This window comes from Pseudophryne corroboree, chromosome 6 (assembly GCF_028390025.1).
Source record: "Pseudophryne corroboree isolate aPseCor3 chromosome 6, aPseCor3.hap2, whole genome shotgun sequence".
Lineage (NCBI taxonomy): Eukaryota > Metazoa > Chordata > Amphibia > Anura > Myobatrachidae > Pseudophryne > Pseudophryne corroboree.
The window spans coordinates 366061239-366074557 of record NC_086449.1 but is presented as its reverse complement, the minus strand read 5'-3'; the positions used below and the strand labels follow the sequence as shown (position 1 = coordinate 366074557).

General features: G+C 43.8%; 1 protein-coding gene across 1 annotated transcript in view; it reads right to left on the bottom strand.

Annotated features, from left to right (window-relative positions):
* The window catches only part of SND1 (staphylococcal nuclease and tudor domain containing 1), a 1401087-nt gene that overhangs the window by 123397 nt on the left and 1264371 nt on the right, over window positions 1-13319 (bottom strand). The gene's annotated exons all lie outside the window — the stretch shown is intronic.

Here is a 13319-nt window from a genome sequence, read left to right as displayed (position 1 = left end):
CATGTGAGGGAGACAGTCAAACATGTTCAATCTGTAGAAGGAAAGCATGCACAATAAGGGTCTTCTCTGTGGTATGATTCAAGTACGGCCCCTGCCTACCTTATATGTCCCGCTTTTGTCCAATGTTACATTTTCTGCAAGTGCTATGCTGTTTAACTTGGGATGTAGTCACTAGGTCGACAATAACAATGTTGACATCACAAGGTCAATAGTTATGTCATCAACATTATAAAAATGTAGGCAGGGAACATGCAAACATTCTCAGAATGTCAACATGTAAAATACTGACATTGTCAAATATAGACATTAGGGTTAGGCTATGGGTGGGAGGGTTAGGCACTAGAGGGAGGGGTAGGGATTAAGGTTAGGGCAGGTATGCTGGCGTGACTCCACTAGAGTTGACGGTCAGTCACATGACCATGGGGAACCAGAAGCCCGCTGCAGGTAAGTGACCACTGGGCCAGTGTCTACATGATGACTGTCGACATAGTCAATATGAATGTCAACATCTCACACCTAACCTGTCTGAGGGGCAGATTTATTAAGCTTGGAGAAGTGATAAAGTGGAAGGTGATAACGCACCAGCCAATCAGCTCCTAACTGTAATTTTTCAAACCCAGCCTGTAACATGGCAGTTAGGAGCTGATTGGCTGGCACTTTATCAATTTCAACTTTATAATTTCACCAGGCTTAATAAATCTGCCCCGGAATGTCTTTGCTACCTATAAGAGTTGGAGCATAGCTCATACTCGTGTACAATTAAGCATAATAACAGACGTGTGGTACAAACACATCTGCTTTCAACGCCACAGAATTTGTAGCACCTTATAAATAACTGGTGATGATGATGGTGATTTCCTTTCTATAAAAAGGGGACCGACGGCTCTTCAGTCACTAGTATTTCAATGCTTCGAATTGCAGGAAATTGAAAAAGGCTAAATCGTAGCTCTAGAAGAATGTATAGATTTGTTTTTGCTACACAGAATGCAGATAACTATTTCAGCTTCTGAATTGCTCCCGATAGTGCTGCTGCCTAATATGCAAACATATTTGAAATACACATACATAAAACGATAGCTTTTGCATTGTGCGGTTTGTCTGCAGGGTTACTAGCTCTGTGCAAGACTGTCAGCATATGTACTGCAGGGTAATGAAGGAAGTGTGCGCAACACATGGGAGCAGGTGGCAACAACCTTGCACAGAGATAGTTGTCAAGGGAAAGTCAGGCTTCCACAGGAACAAGCAGCATTTGATTATGCATGCTATTAGAAAAGTATTGGGCATACATGGCATTTAAATCCAAATCGAAAAACACAGAGCAACTGCTGTTCTTCACAAGAACAAATTTGTACTACATATTTGATATGTTATAAATATTAGGAATATCACAGTTCTGCCTGATTTACATTGGATGGAAATACATTTTTTTTTAAATTATCCCTTCAAGCGCTCTTATTAGTCAGGATTAAATTATTAGAACATAAGTTCATATCCCAGGTTCTGTCAGACAGTAGTGGAAGAAAAGAATAAGGTAAATAAAATAAGACATGTGCATCCATCAAAATACCCACCCACTAGTGTATTTGTACATTCTAATGTGTTAGATGGCATTATACGTCTGTCAAGTCTATTGTGTAGTGTATAATCAGCACAGACGTATTTGCTATATTAAGGCAAGTTGTTTAGAGCATTATAGGACCAGCTAGGGAAAACAAACTGTCCATCAACATGGAGTTCTTGGGTACAGACTCTCCTTGTCAAAATCGTCCTCTATAACCTCAACAGAAATAACTTGTAAACGTCCGCAGCAGGTGTAGAGGAGGCAGAGTGATGGATGGGAGCGGACAGAGATGCTAATTACTCTGGAGAAGCATTAGTGACTATGTACACCAGTACACCATCTCTCCACTAGGGGAGCAAGGCCCAGCTGCCAAGCAACATCTTTAGAATTATGATCATATTAATAACAAGTAAACTACATGTGCCTTAGCACCGTTGACTTCCATACAGTTCCTATGGTAAAGTCACACATGGATCATTCAGTACATTATCAGGTTTTATTATTCCTGTATCCGCTAAACAAAAAGCTGTAAAATCTAAAATTGACTAATATCCATAGCTTAAATCTTTAATCTCTACACTTAGGATGGAATCCAATTGCGGGCTTGAAACCCCTTGCGGCCCACTCTCATCCTGAATCCGCACAATTTTGTACACAGCCCTACAGTGCTGCAAATAAAATTGTGCAAGTCAGAGCTGCCGTAAAGTGCAGCTGCCGTTACACTAAGCTGCAGGGGGAAAAACATTACCTGCAACTGGATAATTCCCTTAGAGTAAAACTAACTGTATACAGCAGGGATATGCAGTTGCAAACTTATAATGTTAAATTGCCAAATCATGACTTGAAACAACACAGTTTATTTGATTTCTATTAAACAATGACACCCATGTAACTTGTTGCGACTGCCTTTGGCCAAGCGGCATGCATTGGACCTGATGTACTATCAAAAGTGCTTACCATTTGGAATGGTGACCAGCTTGAGTTGTTTGGGACCACAAGAAATAGAGTAAGAAAGAGTTTAGGTTATGCATTACCCTATCATAGTACCTTCAGTAATTAAATTGGTGGTGTAAAAAACAGCCGAAACAGAATTAGCGGGATCGCAGCCTAAAATTGCCGGGATTCAGGGATTAATTTACGCATGCACACTAACACCGAGGCAGTGATGAGCACTAGAACCACCCAGCTCAGACGCTGTCCGACCGGCTGTGTGCGACATGATGTAGGTCACACTGCGCAGCCACACCCGATTGTAGGGATGGCCAGTTGCCAAACATCGATGGCTAACAACCGATGGTAGATGGCTTTACCATAGATGACAGAGAGCCAATGGTTCCCTGCCATCGATGGCCGAGTATAACCAAATTTTTTCTCTTCTATTTTTACTGGAACGGAGCTCAGCCCCGCACCCTGCTAAGCCCTGCTGGTTTAACTGCCATCAATGATTATCACCGCTGATACCATCGATGGCAACCATCAATGTGCAGTCCACCAATGGCCATCCCTACCTGATTGCCCCTTCACCTGAGCCTGCCCGCGAACCTGTGCTGCTGTGTGGCTGCATGTGGCATGATGTACTGTAGGTCAAGCTGCTCAGACACACATCCGCCCATTCACTTGCGCCTGGCCGCCCGCAGAGCCGGCCATAGGCATAGGCAAACTAGGCAATTGCCTAGGGCATTTGATATGCCTAGGGGCATCAGCAGTTTCTGCTGATTAAAATGATATGCGGCATGCCTATATTCTGTGTGTAGCATTTCATATGCAGATACAGCCACAGTCTCACACAGTATATAGGCATGCCGCATATCAGTTTAATCAGCAGAAGCTGCGTGTGCATCCTAGCCACATAGCCATGCAAATAAGATGCATTTTCATAAAAAAAGGTGTCCGACGTTAGCATTGAGGCAAGATTTAGGAGGACACATCTGTATCCAAGCAGAGGCAGAGGTCACAGTGTTAGTGACAGTGTGAGTGCTGTGTGCATGTGAGTGGGTTGGTTGTGCAGTAGTGTTTGGAATATGTGTAAGGAGCATTATGTGTGTCATGTAAAAATTCATTACTATAGTGCAACATATGTGTAAGGGGCACTATGTGTGTTATTATGTGTATAAGGGCATTAATAATGTGCGGCATATGTGTAACAGGGTACTACTGTATGTGTGTCATTATGTGTATGGGGCACTAATAATGTGCAGCAAATGTGTAAAGGGCACTGTGTGTGTCATTATGTGTATAAAGGCATTAATAATGTGTGGCATATGTGTAAGGGACATTATGTGTATAAGGGCATTAATAAAGGTTGTCATAATGTGTAAGGAGCATTATTTTTATAAGGACATTAATAATGTGTCTCATATGTGCAAGGGACATTACTGTGTGGAATTATGTGTATACATGCATTACTAATGTGTGGCATTATGTGTATAAGGTGCTCTACTATGTGGCATTGCGTATAGAAAGTGCACTACTGTGTCGTCTACTGTGAATAAAGAGCAATAGGGTGTGGTATAATGTGAATAAGGAGCTGAAAATTCAGTGTGATGTAATGTGAATAGGGGGCTCTACTGTGAGGAGTAACGTTTATAAGGTAAAGTGATACTACTGTGGGATGTAATATGAATTATGGACACTATCGCATGATCAAATGTGAATAAAGTTGCAGTACTGTGTGGCGTAATTGGAATTGGCGTTACTATTGTGTGGCCATGCCCCTTGCCAGCAAAAACACATCCCTTTTTGGGCTGTTGGCCAAATGTGCAAACTGTTCCTATTTAAAATATAAGGGGTACAAACACCAAAATAAGGACTGCTATGGGTAAGGGGTGATGGTGCTGGGAAAGAAGTGCAAGGTCAGAGGCGGAACCAGCGGTGGTGCTATGGGGCACCAGCCAAAATCTTGCCTAGGGCATCATATTGGTTAGGGCCGGCTCTGGCCGCCCGCTAAAGGATGTTGTGTGGCTGTGCGCGGCGTGATGTAGATCACGCTGCACAGCCACCCGTCCGACCACCTTCCTGCTTAAGGACTGTGGCACAGTAGCGCCAAGTCTGGTGTGTCAATCGCTGGTAACCCGGGATTGACCGTTTTCAATTTCGATTCCTGGGATTGATGAAACAGCCCGGGATTGGCCTCACTAGCAATTAACAACTTAAAAATATTACTTCTGCTAGACCTTATGAAGAAATATTTACAGCAATACAATGTTTCTTTTGTTGGGGGGAAAAATATTGTCTCTACAATTTCTGAGCCACAACTTCAATTATACTTTGAGTGGGGAGGGTGGCATGTGTGCATGTACCGATTGGGCCCCCTCCTCTCCAGTGGCGCAGCATTGTGCCAGAGTCTACTGCGCATGCGCAGGTCTCCGGGAACATAGCGCCCGCACCTCTTTCGCGGGGACAGCTCTATTGCGCATGCGCAATTTACCGAAAAATAGCTGCAGCGGCCAATTGCAGCTAGCACCGGGCCGACGGAGAGGAGGGTATAAAAAATGGATGCAGTGTGTGGGCCCCCCTGGACCCGGGTGCCCGTGTGCTCCACACACTTTGCACCCATTATAAATATGCCAGTGCTTTGACACAAAAAAAAAAACCCTGGGTCTGACTTTGCTTATTGAATAGGTCTTCAAGCCGTGTCCAGCATCTTGGAATCGTGTTCACAATGCAGGATGGACCCTGGTTATTGCCAGATCTTCCCTCTGCTGGCACTTGGACATACCATCAGGTCCACGCGAAGGTGATCTGTATGGTATCCGGTATCTAGGTCGACCACTATTGGTCGACATGCATTAGGTCGACATGGTCACTGGGTAGACATGTACTAGGTCGACATGGAAAAAGGTTAACATGAGTTTCTCACATTCTTTTAACATTTTTAAACTTTTTAATACTTTACGATCCACGTGGACTACAATCGGGAATAGTAACCTGTGCTGAGCGCAGCGGTAGCGGAGCACTAATTGAGGTTCCCGGTCACGGTGCACTAATTGGAGTTCCCGGTCACTTTACGAAGAAAACGACACAAAGAAAAAAAAACTCATGTCGACCTAATGACTGTCGACATATTCCAGGTGTCAACCAAGTCACTGTCTACCAATGGTGGTCAACCTAATGACTGTCGACCTAAGCGTGGTCGACCCTATGATCCACACCCCTCTGTATACTTTTAGGATGACCTTTGGTCACACCATTCACACCTCAGGCTACCTGGGTCAGTGCTGGGTTTGACCCTGGTTGTGACCAGGAGCGGATTCCCAGGTAACACAACCCGGGTAGAACCTTTCACACCAAAACTAGACCCCAGGTTGCCCTGGCAATAACCTAAGTTATAAGCTTGGTGTGAAAAAAGATCATGTCAAGTCACCTAAAGATACAATACACCACTTTAACGCAGTTTGCTCTATTGCATAAGTAAATAAACTTGAACACTTTTAATGGACTCATTGGAAAACAGAAAAGTAAAACAAAAGAGCTGTACTAAATAAGCATATAAGACCTATTACTGAGGTGTGGTATTCAATTTTCAAAGCATTGGAAGTTAGAGATTTACAGTAGAAAGATATAATACCATACTTGTGTCCACCTACCACGATTAAAATCAAGTTATATCTACGGTAATTTGGCAGGGATATTTACATTTCTATGCACATAAAACAGTTTGCCCTAGACAAAAATAATTTTAGCTGCAGTTTTAGGATGCCTGTTCATCATCTTAAAGTCCTGTAGAACAGTTATGCAAAGGAAAGCTCAAAGTCACAGCTGTGATCCTCCTAATTTATCATTTATTTCAAGTTCTGAAAATTGTCTTACACCATCATTTTCTAACGCAATGCATTTTTCCCAGTTGAGTCAAAATTAATATCACGGTTGGACTGCGGGGGCCGGGGAGCCAGGTAATTCTCCAGCAAGCCCCACCCCTTTCTGTGCTGCCAGCACCTGAACGTATTCACTAGTACTCCCTCCTCATGATGGGCAATCAGTGAAGACATCCTCACTTTGTTGCACACACCTGTCCCAGCCTCAGGGAGGTTTCTAAATTCTTTGCAAAGGTCAACACTATTTGAAGGAGTCTCCATGACATTCAGGGAGAGCTGGTACATTTGGACATAGGTACAAAAAGTGTATCACATAAACAGGGAGCTAAAGTTATAGGTCTCTACAGTAAAAATAATTTACTCTCAATTTTTACCTTTTTTTGTAGAGATTGGGAAGCCTGAAGATCATTGGACCTCTTGGATCTCTGACCCTTAGGGCCCTTAAAAGGCAAGTGTCTCCAGGCTTCCCTCCACCACAAGGCATTGCCCCTTTCTACCAAGGGTTGGATGAAGCTTCCCCATTGGAGTCAGATTCTTCAGCTCTCCCAGAAGGAATAAAATGAGCGCTAGATATTAAATATTACTAAAATGTATAAGCGTGTGTGGCAGTTGTAAAAGATAAAAAAAAAATGTGTTGATATTTATTGAATTACGTTTACAGCTCCTTTTTGGGAAACGGTGGGTGGGTAGTCAAATGGAGTTCACTGTTGCAGTGTTTCCTGATGGTGACTGGTGTTCCCACTCCTACAGGAATAGGAATCCCAATCACCTTTAGGAAACACAGTCACACTGCTCGCCCCAGTGATGTCATCATGTGGTGACCACTACTTCTGGACAGTGGGTCACTGACAGGACTAGTCAGCCAAGGACTACATGCTGCACATATGTCCACAGAAGCATCACCATCGCTTATGAGAATATAAGGTAGGGTTAGATAGGGTGAGGTAAGTCTGGACAATTATCATTGCAGTGCAACAGTGAACCCATAATTGCTTCCCATCCACCATTTCAACAAAATAAAAAAAAAGCCGTGACCACAATTCAATAAACTCTAACAATTATTATTTTTTTTTATCTTTTACAGGTGCCACACACAAATTTTAGTAAGATGTAGGGGTATATATAATTGCGGTCGAATTCCCGAAAATGTCGAAAAACGGGACATTTTCGCCAAAAATTTTTTTTTTTCGACAATGCAATTGAGTACTTTTCGCCAAAAAAACGGCCATTCCAAACTCGACTTTTTGAAATTCGACATTTGTCAAATTCGACATTTCTGCAATGGTACAAATGCGGCATTTCGACAAAAGTATATTCAATTGAAGATTGTAAATTCGACAACAGTGCTTTTAGACAGTAAATTCATCATTTTCAATCCGCCACACTTTGCTGGCGGAATCTAATAAAAATTTTTAAAAACATGTTTTTTTTGTGTTTTTTTATTGGTAAAAGCATATCTATTTATATTAGAAGGGATTAGGTACTTGGTTTGTCTATTTAGGAGGCACAAGTATTATTTATATATTTTAAAAAATATTATTTTTATTTTTATTTTTTTAATGGAATGGTGTAAAAATCAGAAAAAAAAATGTGGGGGGTCCCCCCTCCTAAGCATAACCAGCCTCGGGCTCTTTCAGCCGGTCCTGGTTGCCAAAATACGGGGGGGAAAATGACAGGGGATCCCCCGTATTTTAACAACTAGCACCGGGCTCTGCGCCTGGTCCTGGTGCAAAAAATACGGGGGACAAAAAGAGTAGGGGTCCCCCGTATTTTTTGTACCAGCACCAGGCTCCAACTAGCTGGACAGATAATGCCACAGCCGGGGGTCACTTTTATACAGCGCCCTGCGGCCGTGGCATTAAATACCCAACTAGTCACCCCTGGCTGGGGTACCCTGGAGGAGTGGGGACCCCTTCAATCAAGGGGTCCCCCCCAGCCACCCAAGGGCCAGGGGTGAAGCCCGAGGCTGTCCCCCCCCATCCAAGAGCTGAGGATGGGAGGCTGATAGCCTTGTTGAAAATGTAAGAATATTGTTTTTTTGCAGAACTACAAGTCCTAGCAAGCCTCCCCCGCAAGCCGGTACTTGGAGAACCACAAGTACCAGCATGCGGGGGGGAAACGGGCCAGTTGATACTTGTAGTTCTACTGCAAAAAAAAATACCCAAATATAAACAGGACACAGACACCGTGAAAGTATAACTTTATTACATACATGCCCACACACATACTTACCTATGTTGACACGCCGACTCTGGCCTCGTCTCCAATGTCGACGTCCGGGGTACCTGAAAATAAAATTATACTCACCTGATCCAGTGTCCAGTTCTTTTATTATAATCCACGTACTTGGCAAAACAAAAAAACGCATTTACCCGAACCAGACGGACTGAAATGGGTCCCATGTTTACACATGGGACCCCTTTCCCCGAATGCAGAGACCCCCCGTGACTCCTGTCACAGAAAGGTCCCTTCAGCCAATCAGGAAACGCCACTTCGTGGCACTCTCCTGATTGGCTTTGCGCGTCTGAGCTGGCAGACAGCGCATCGCACAGCTCCCTCCATTAGTTTCAATGGTGGGAACTTTGCGGTCAGCGGTGGGGTTACCCCTCACCGCTGACCGCAAAGTTCCCACCATTGAAGATAATGGAGGGGGCTGTGCGATGCGAGTCTGACAGCTCCGACGCGCATACAGCCAATCAGGAGAGTGCCACGAAGTGGCGCTTCCTGATTGGCTGAAGGGACCTTTCTGTGACAGGAGTCACGGGGGGTCTCTGCATTTGGGGAAAGGGGTCCCATGTGTAAACATGGGACCCCTTTCAGTCCGTCTGGTTCGGGTAAATGCGTTTTTTTGTTTTGCCAAGTACGTGGATTATAATAAAAGAACTGGACACTGGATCAGGTGAGTATAATTTTATTTTCAGGTACCCCGGACGTTGACATTGGAGACGAGGCCAGAGTCGGCGTGTCAACATAGGTAAGTATGTGTGTCGGCATGTATGTAATAAAGTTATACTTTCACGGTGTCTGTGTCCTGTTTTTATTTGGGTATTTTTTTTGCAGTAGAACTACAGGTACCAGCGGGCCCGTTTCCCCCCCGCATGCTGGTACTTGTGGTTCTCCAAGTACCGGCTTGCGGGGGAGGCTTGCTGGGACTTGTAGTTCTTCTGCAAAAACTATATTCTTACATTTTCAACAAGGCTATCAGCCCCCCATCCGCAGCTCTTGGATGGGGGGGGGGGACAGCCTCGGGCTTCACCCCTGGCCCTTGGGTGGCTGGGGGGGGACCCCTTGATTGAAGGGGTCCCCACTCCTCCAGGGTACCCCGGCCAGGGGTGACTAGTTGGGTATTTAATGCCACGGCCGCAGGGCACTGTATAAAAGTGACCCCCGGCTGTGGCATTATCTGTCCAGCTAGTGGAGCCCGGTGCTGGTACAAAAAATACGGGGGACCCCTACTCTTTTTGTCACCCGTATTTTTTGCACCAGGACCAGGCGCAGAGCCCGGTGCTGGTTGTTAAAATACGGGGGATCCCCTGTCATTTTTTTCCCCGTATTTTGGCAACCAGGACCGGCTGAAAGAGCCCGAGGCTGGTTATGCTTAGGAGGGGGGACCCCACGCAATTTTTTTACGGATTTTTTACCGTTTTTTCCGTTTTTTAAACATTTTTAAAATCTAATCAAAATCCGTCAAATCGGCCGTTTTCCGACAGCGGGACTGTCGAATTCGTTTCTTATTGAATATGTTGAATTCCGGCACCCACCTGCCGGAATTCGACGGTCGAATTGTGTCGAATTTAAAAACGGACGAAAAAGTGCCGCAATTCGCCCGGAATTGCATATACCCAGTAATATCTAGCACTCATTTTATTTCTAATGTATTTTATTTGAATGAGCTGCTTGTTACTTTATATAGCGCAGTCATACCATCCCTAATTGTCTCCCTAGAAGGAGAGTAGGAGCCTCTTGGCTTTGGTGAGGGGGACCCAAAGATTCCCTTTTCCCCTCACTGGGGTCTTTTGGCTCCAAGGGGTGGGGAGAAATGGGGTCCTTCTACTTTTGGAGAGGGTCCAAAGACCCAAGTTCCCAGCACAATTTTTGCACTGCAATGGATAAATTGGAGCACGCACTATGGGCTTCAATAATAAGAAAAAACCCCAACAAATTACCGGTGTACAGTGTTTAAGCCAGTACTATAAATTCAGTAAACACTGCCTTATTTATTGTATCATGAAGTGATTCAGTAACAAAAGTGTTTGTATGGAACGTACAGCATGACCTCTGCATGTGCATTATGGTATATAGTGTTTGAATGCTTGTAGGCAGCCAAATAAAGAACATACTGTAGCTGTATGTCTCCATCTCCTCCCTAATCATTCCACTCTATCTACAACAGACTGGTGACAAGTGTTCATCATTGTACTAGGCTCATATACAGAAGAGCCATCATTTAATACAATTTCTATTACATTATTCTTAAGAAAATTCATACATGTGAAGCGGTACAATGGATAGAAATTGCAGACTCACCACTAGTAGAAGAGTTGAGGACCCTGCTCATGAAAGCTTTCATAAGCAAAATCTAGTGGATTGCAGCTTTAATGGAAAATAAAGTGGAAGCTTCTGACTGTGTAATGTCTGTATGTACTCCGCTCTTAGAACATACTGCTATTATACACAGAGAGAGTCTGATCTAAAACCTTCCAGTAGAAGCAGCTGAACATCTGCTAATGCAGCTAATTTGCAATATTACATCTTAAATGCAACCAGTCATTTCTAACTCCTATCATACAATTCAGCTTGTACAATTTATTGTCTGTGGGAGTTGATTTAAGACTGAGAAGTTTGAGTTTCAGTGAGGAGCTACAGAACTTGGCACAAAAAGGAAAAAGGAGGGAGAGAGGAAGGGAGGGAGGGAGAAGTGATGATGGGAAGAGAAAAGAGTACGGCTGTAGTCAGGATGCAGATAATAATGGATGGAAGAAAAGGGCATGGAGAAATAAATGCAGGGAGGAGGGAGCAGAAAAAGAACAGAAAAGAAGGGTCAGAAAGGATCAGCTTTTGTTGTATATGTAGTAACAAGAGTAATGTAGCAACAGTATTCTCCTTGCTTTATCCGTTTTAAAAGTGCCTGCAGCACATTAATGGAAGCACACTGATCATTTGGTATGCAGCACCTCTACACTAAACAAGCCTACCAGCGTATTGCAAATGAGATTGCATTACAATGTCCTATTACATACTACTGCTCTATGTGGGCTGGGGATTATCGCATTCTCACCGAGCTCCCATCCTCATCCCCATAATCACCCAGCTTTCAACCACCTGTATCCAGGAAGTTGGTGCTCTCACATGCCAATCCAGCATTGCCCTCGCTCCGCTGCCTGTCAGGGACAGATGCGGTGCCCAGAATGCATGGCATGCTCTTCTAGCTGCAGCTCCCGGCCTCTGCCTGCATGCCAACGCAGCTGTCTGGTGGCCTCATTAGCTCTATATGCCGGTATGAAACTACCCCTGACTGAAAACACCAAGACCAGGGTAACCCAAGATCTGAGCCTTCCCCTCCAGCTGAGAACACCAGGATTGTCTCTGCATTTACCCCTCGAGGTGAGAGGGGAGAAATGCTATGACTAATCTCTGCAGGGATATTTCTGCTGGATACTTGTTGGCCCCTACCTTCTTAAATCCACCCAGACTGCTCCCATGAGAGCAGAACATTTATATATAATTTTATTAACATACTTTGTGTTATGCCAATACTGTATATCTCTTACATACACATGTTTTCATCATTGTGCGGTCTCTCATTGCTGCCGCATCATGTCTCCACTTCAAGTGTTTGTTTACCTTTCCCTGTAATTGTCTACTGCATGCTGCACTTCCATGAACTGGTCATTCTGTCAACTGTGACCAATGCAGTGTGCCCTAGATGGTAGCCTCACCTGGTGCTCAAGGACAGGATGAACAACCCGTTGAACTATTTATGCAGTGTGTATCTTGTAGATCACTGTTCATTTTCCCTTGCACACCTTATGTCCATGTATGGCTTATTCACACATTGTAGCAAACATGTCTGCCTCGACTTTTGCCGTGTTTAATGAAAAATGCATCGTTATGAGGAACTTGCAAGGACCTCGCCTAGTATTTTTCTCTCTCACATTGTGTCATTGGTTCCAGGCATTGCCTTTTCCGCCCAGAGATCCTATGTAGTAGGCCTATAATGGTTGCCTCACCTGGATCCTTCATTGGTAGGATGAATAAGCCTTGCAACTGGTGAGCCAAATGTTCTTTATGTTATATTATGTTCTAAATCTGTGTACTGTTTTAAAAATGGAAACCTTGTACCATGCTATTTTCTACCTGTTAATCGCATTGAGTCCTATTGAAGAAACAGCGCTATATAAATAAAATTATTATTAATACCTTCCAAAACAAGCATGTGTGTGTTCCAGAAGAAAAATTTGATCCATATGGGACTTCAGATCTGTCAATTCATTTCACTTAGATTTTCAATGGGATGTAATTAACAGGTCACTTGATGAATGAGAAGGTACTAACTGGTGCAATGGAAAACATTCATCATTGTATCTCATCACCATTTTTTGTGATGCTCAGTAGGCCAGAAATGGTATTCTGTTAACCATTTTATTCCTTTCCAAAAATACATGAGTAAGTGACCTAGAGACAGACATCGTACACATTACTTCAAACAAGTTCTAAATCACATGGGATGTAAAGGTGTTCCTACTACATTTGCAGCATTTGTGTGTGTGTTCATCTTGAAACTACCTGTTTATCTAAGCAGCATTAATAATGTCTGTGGATAGAGACCCAACCCATGTGGCTAAAATGGCTGTGGCAGAACTGAAGAGGTTAAACCACGTGTAGTGGACCAATTTGAAAGGGTCCAATAGGCACTTTATGCCTGTGGATACCATCTGCCTGCC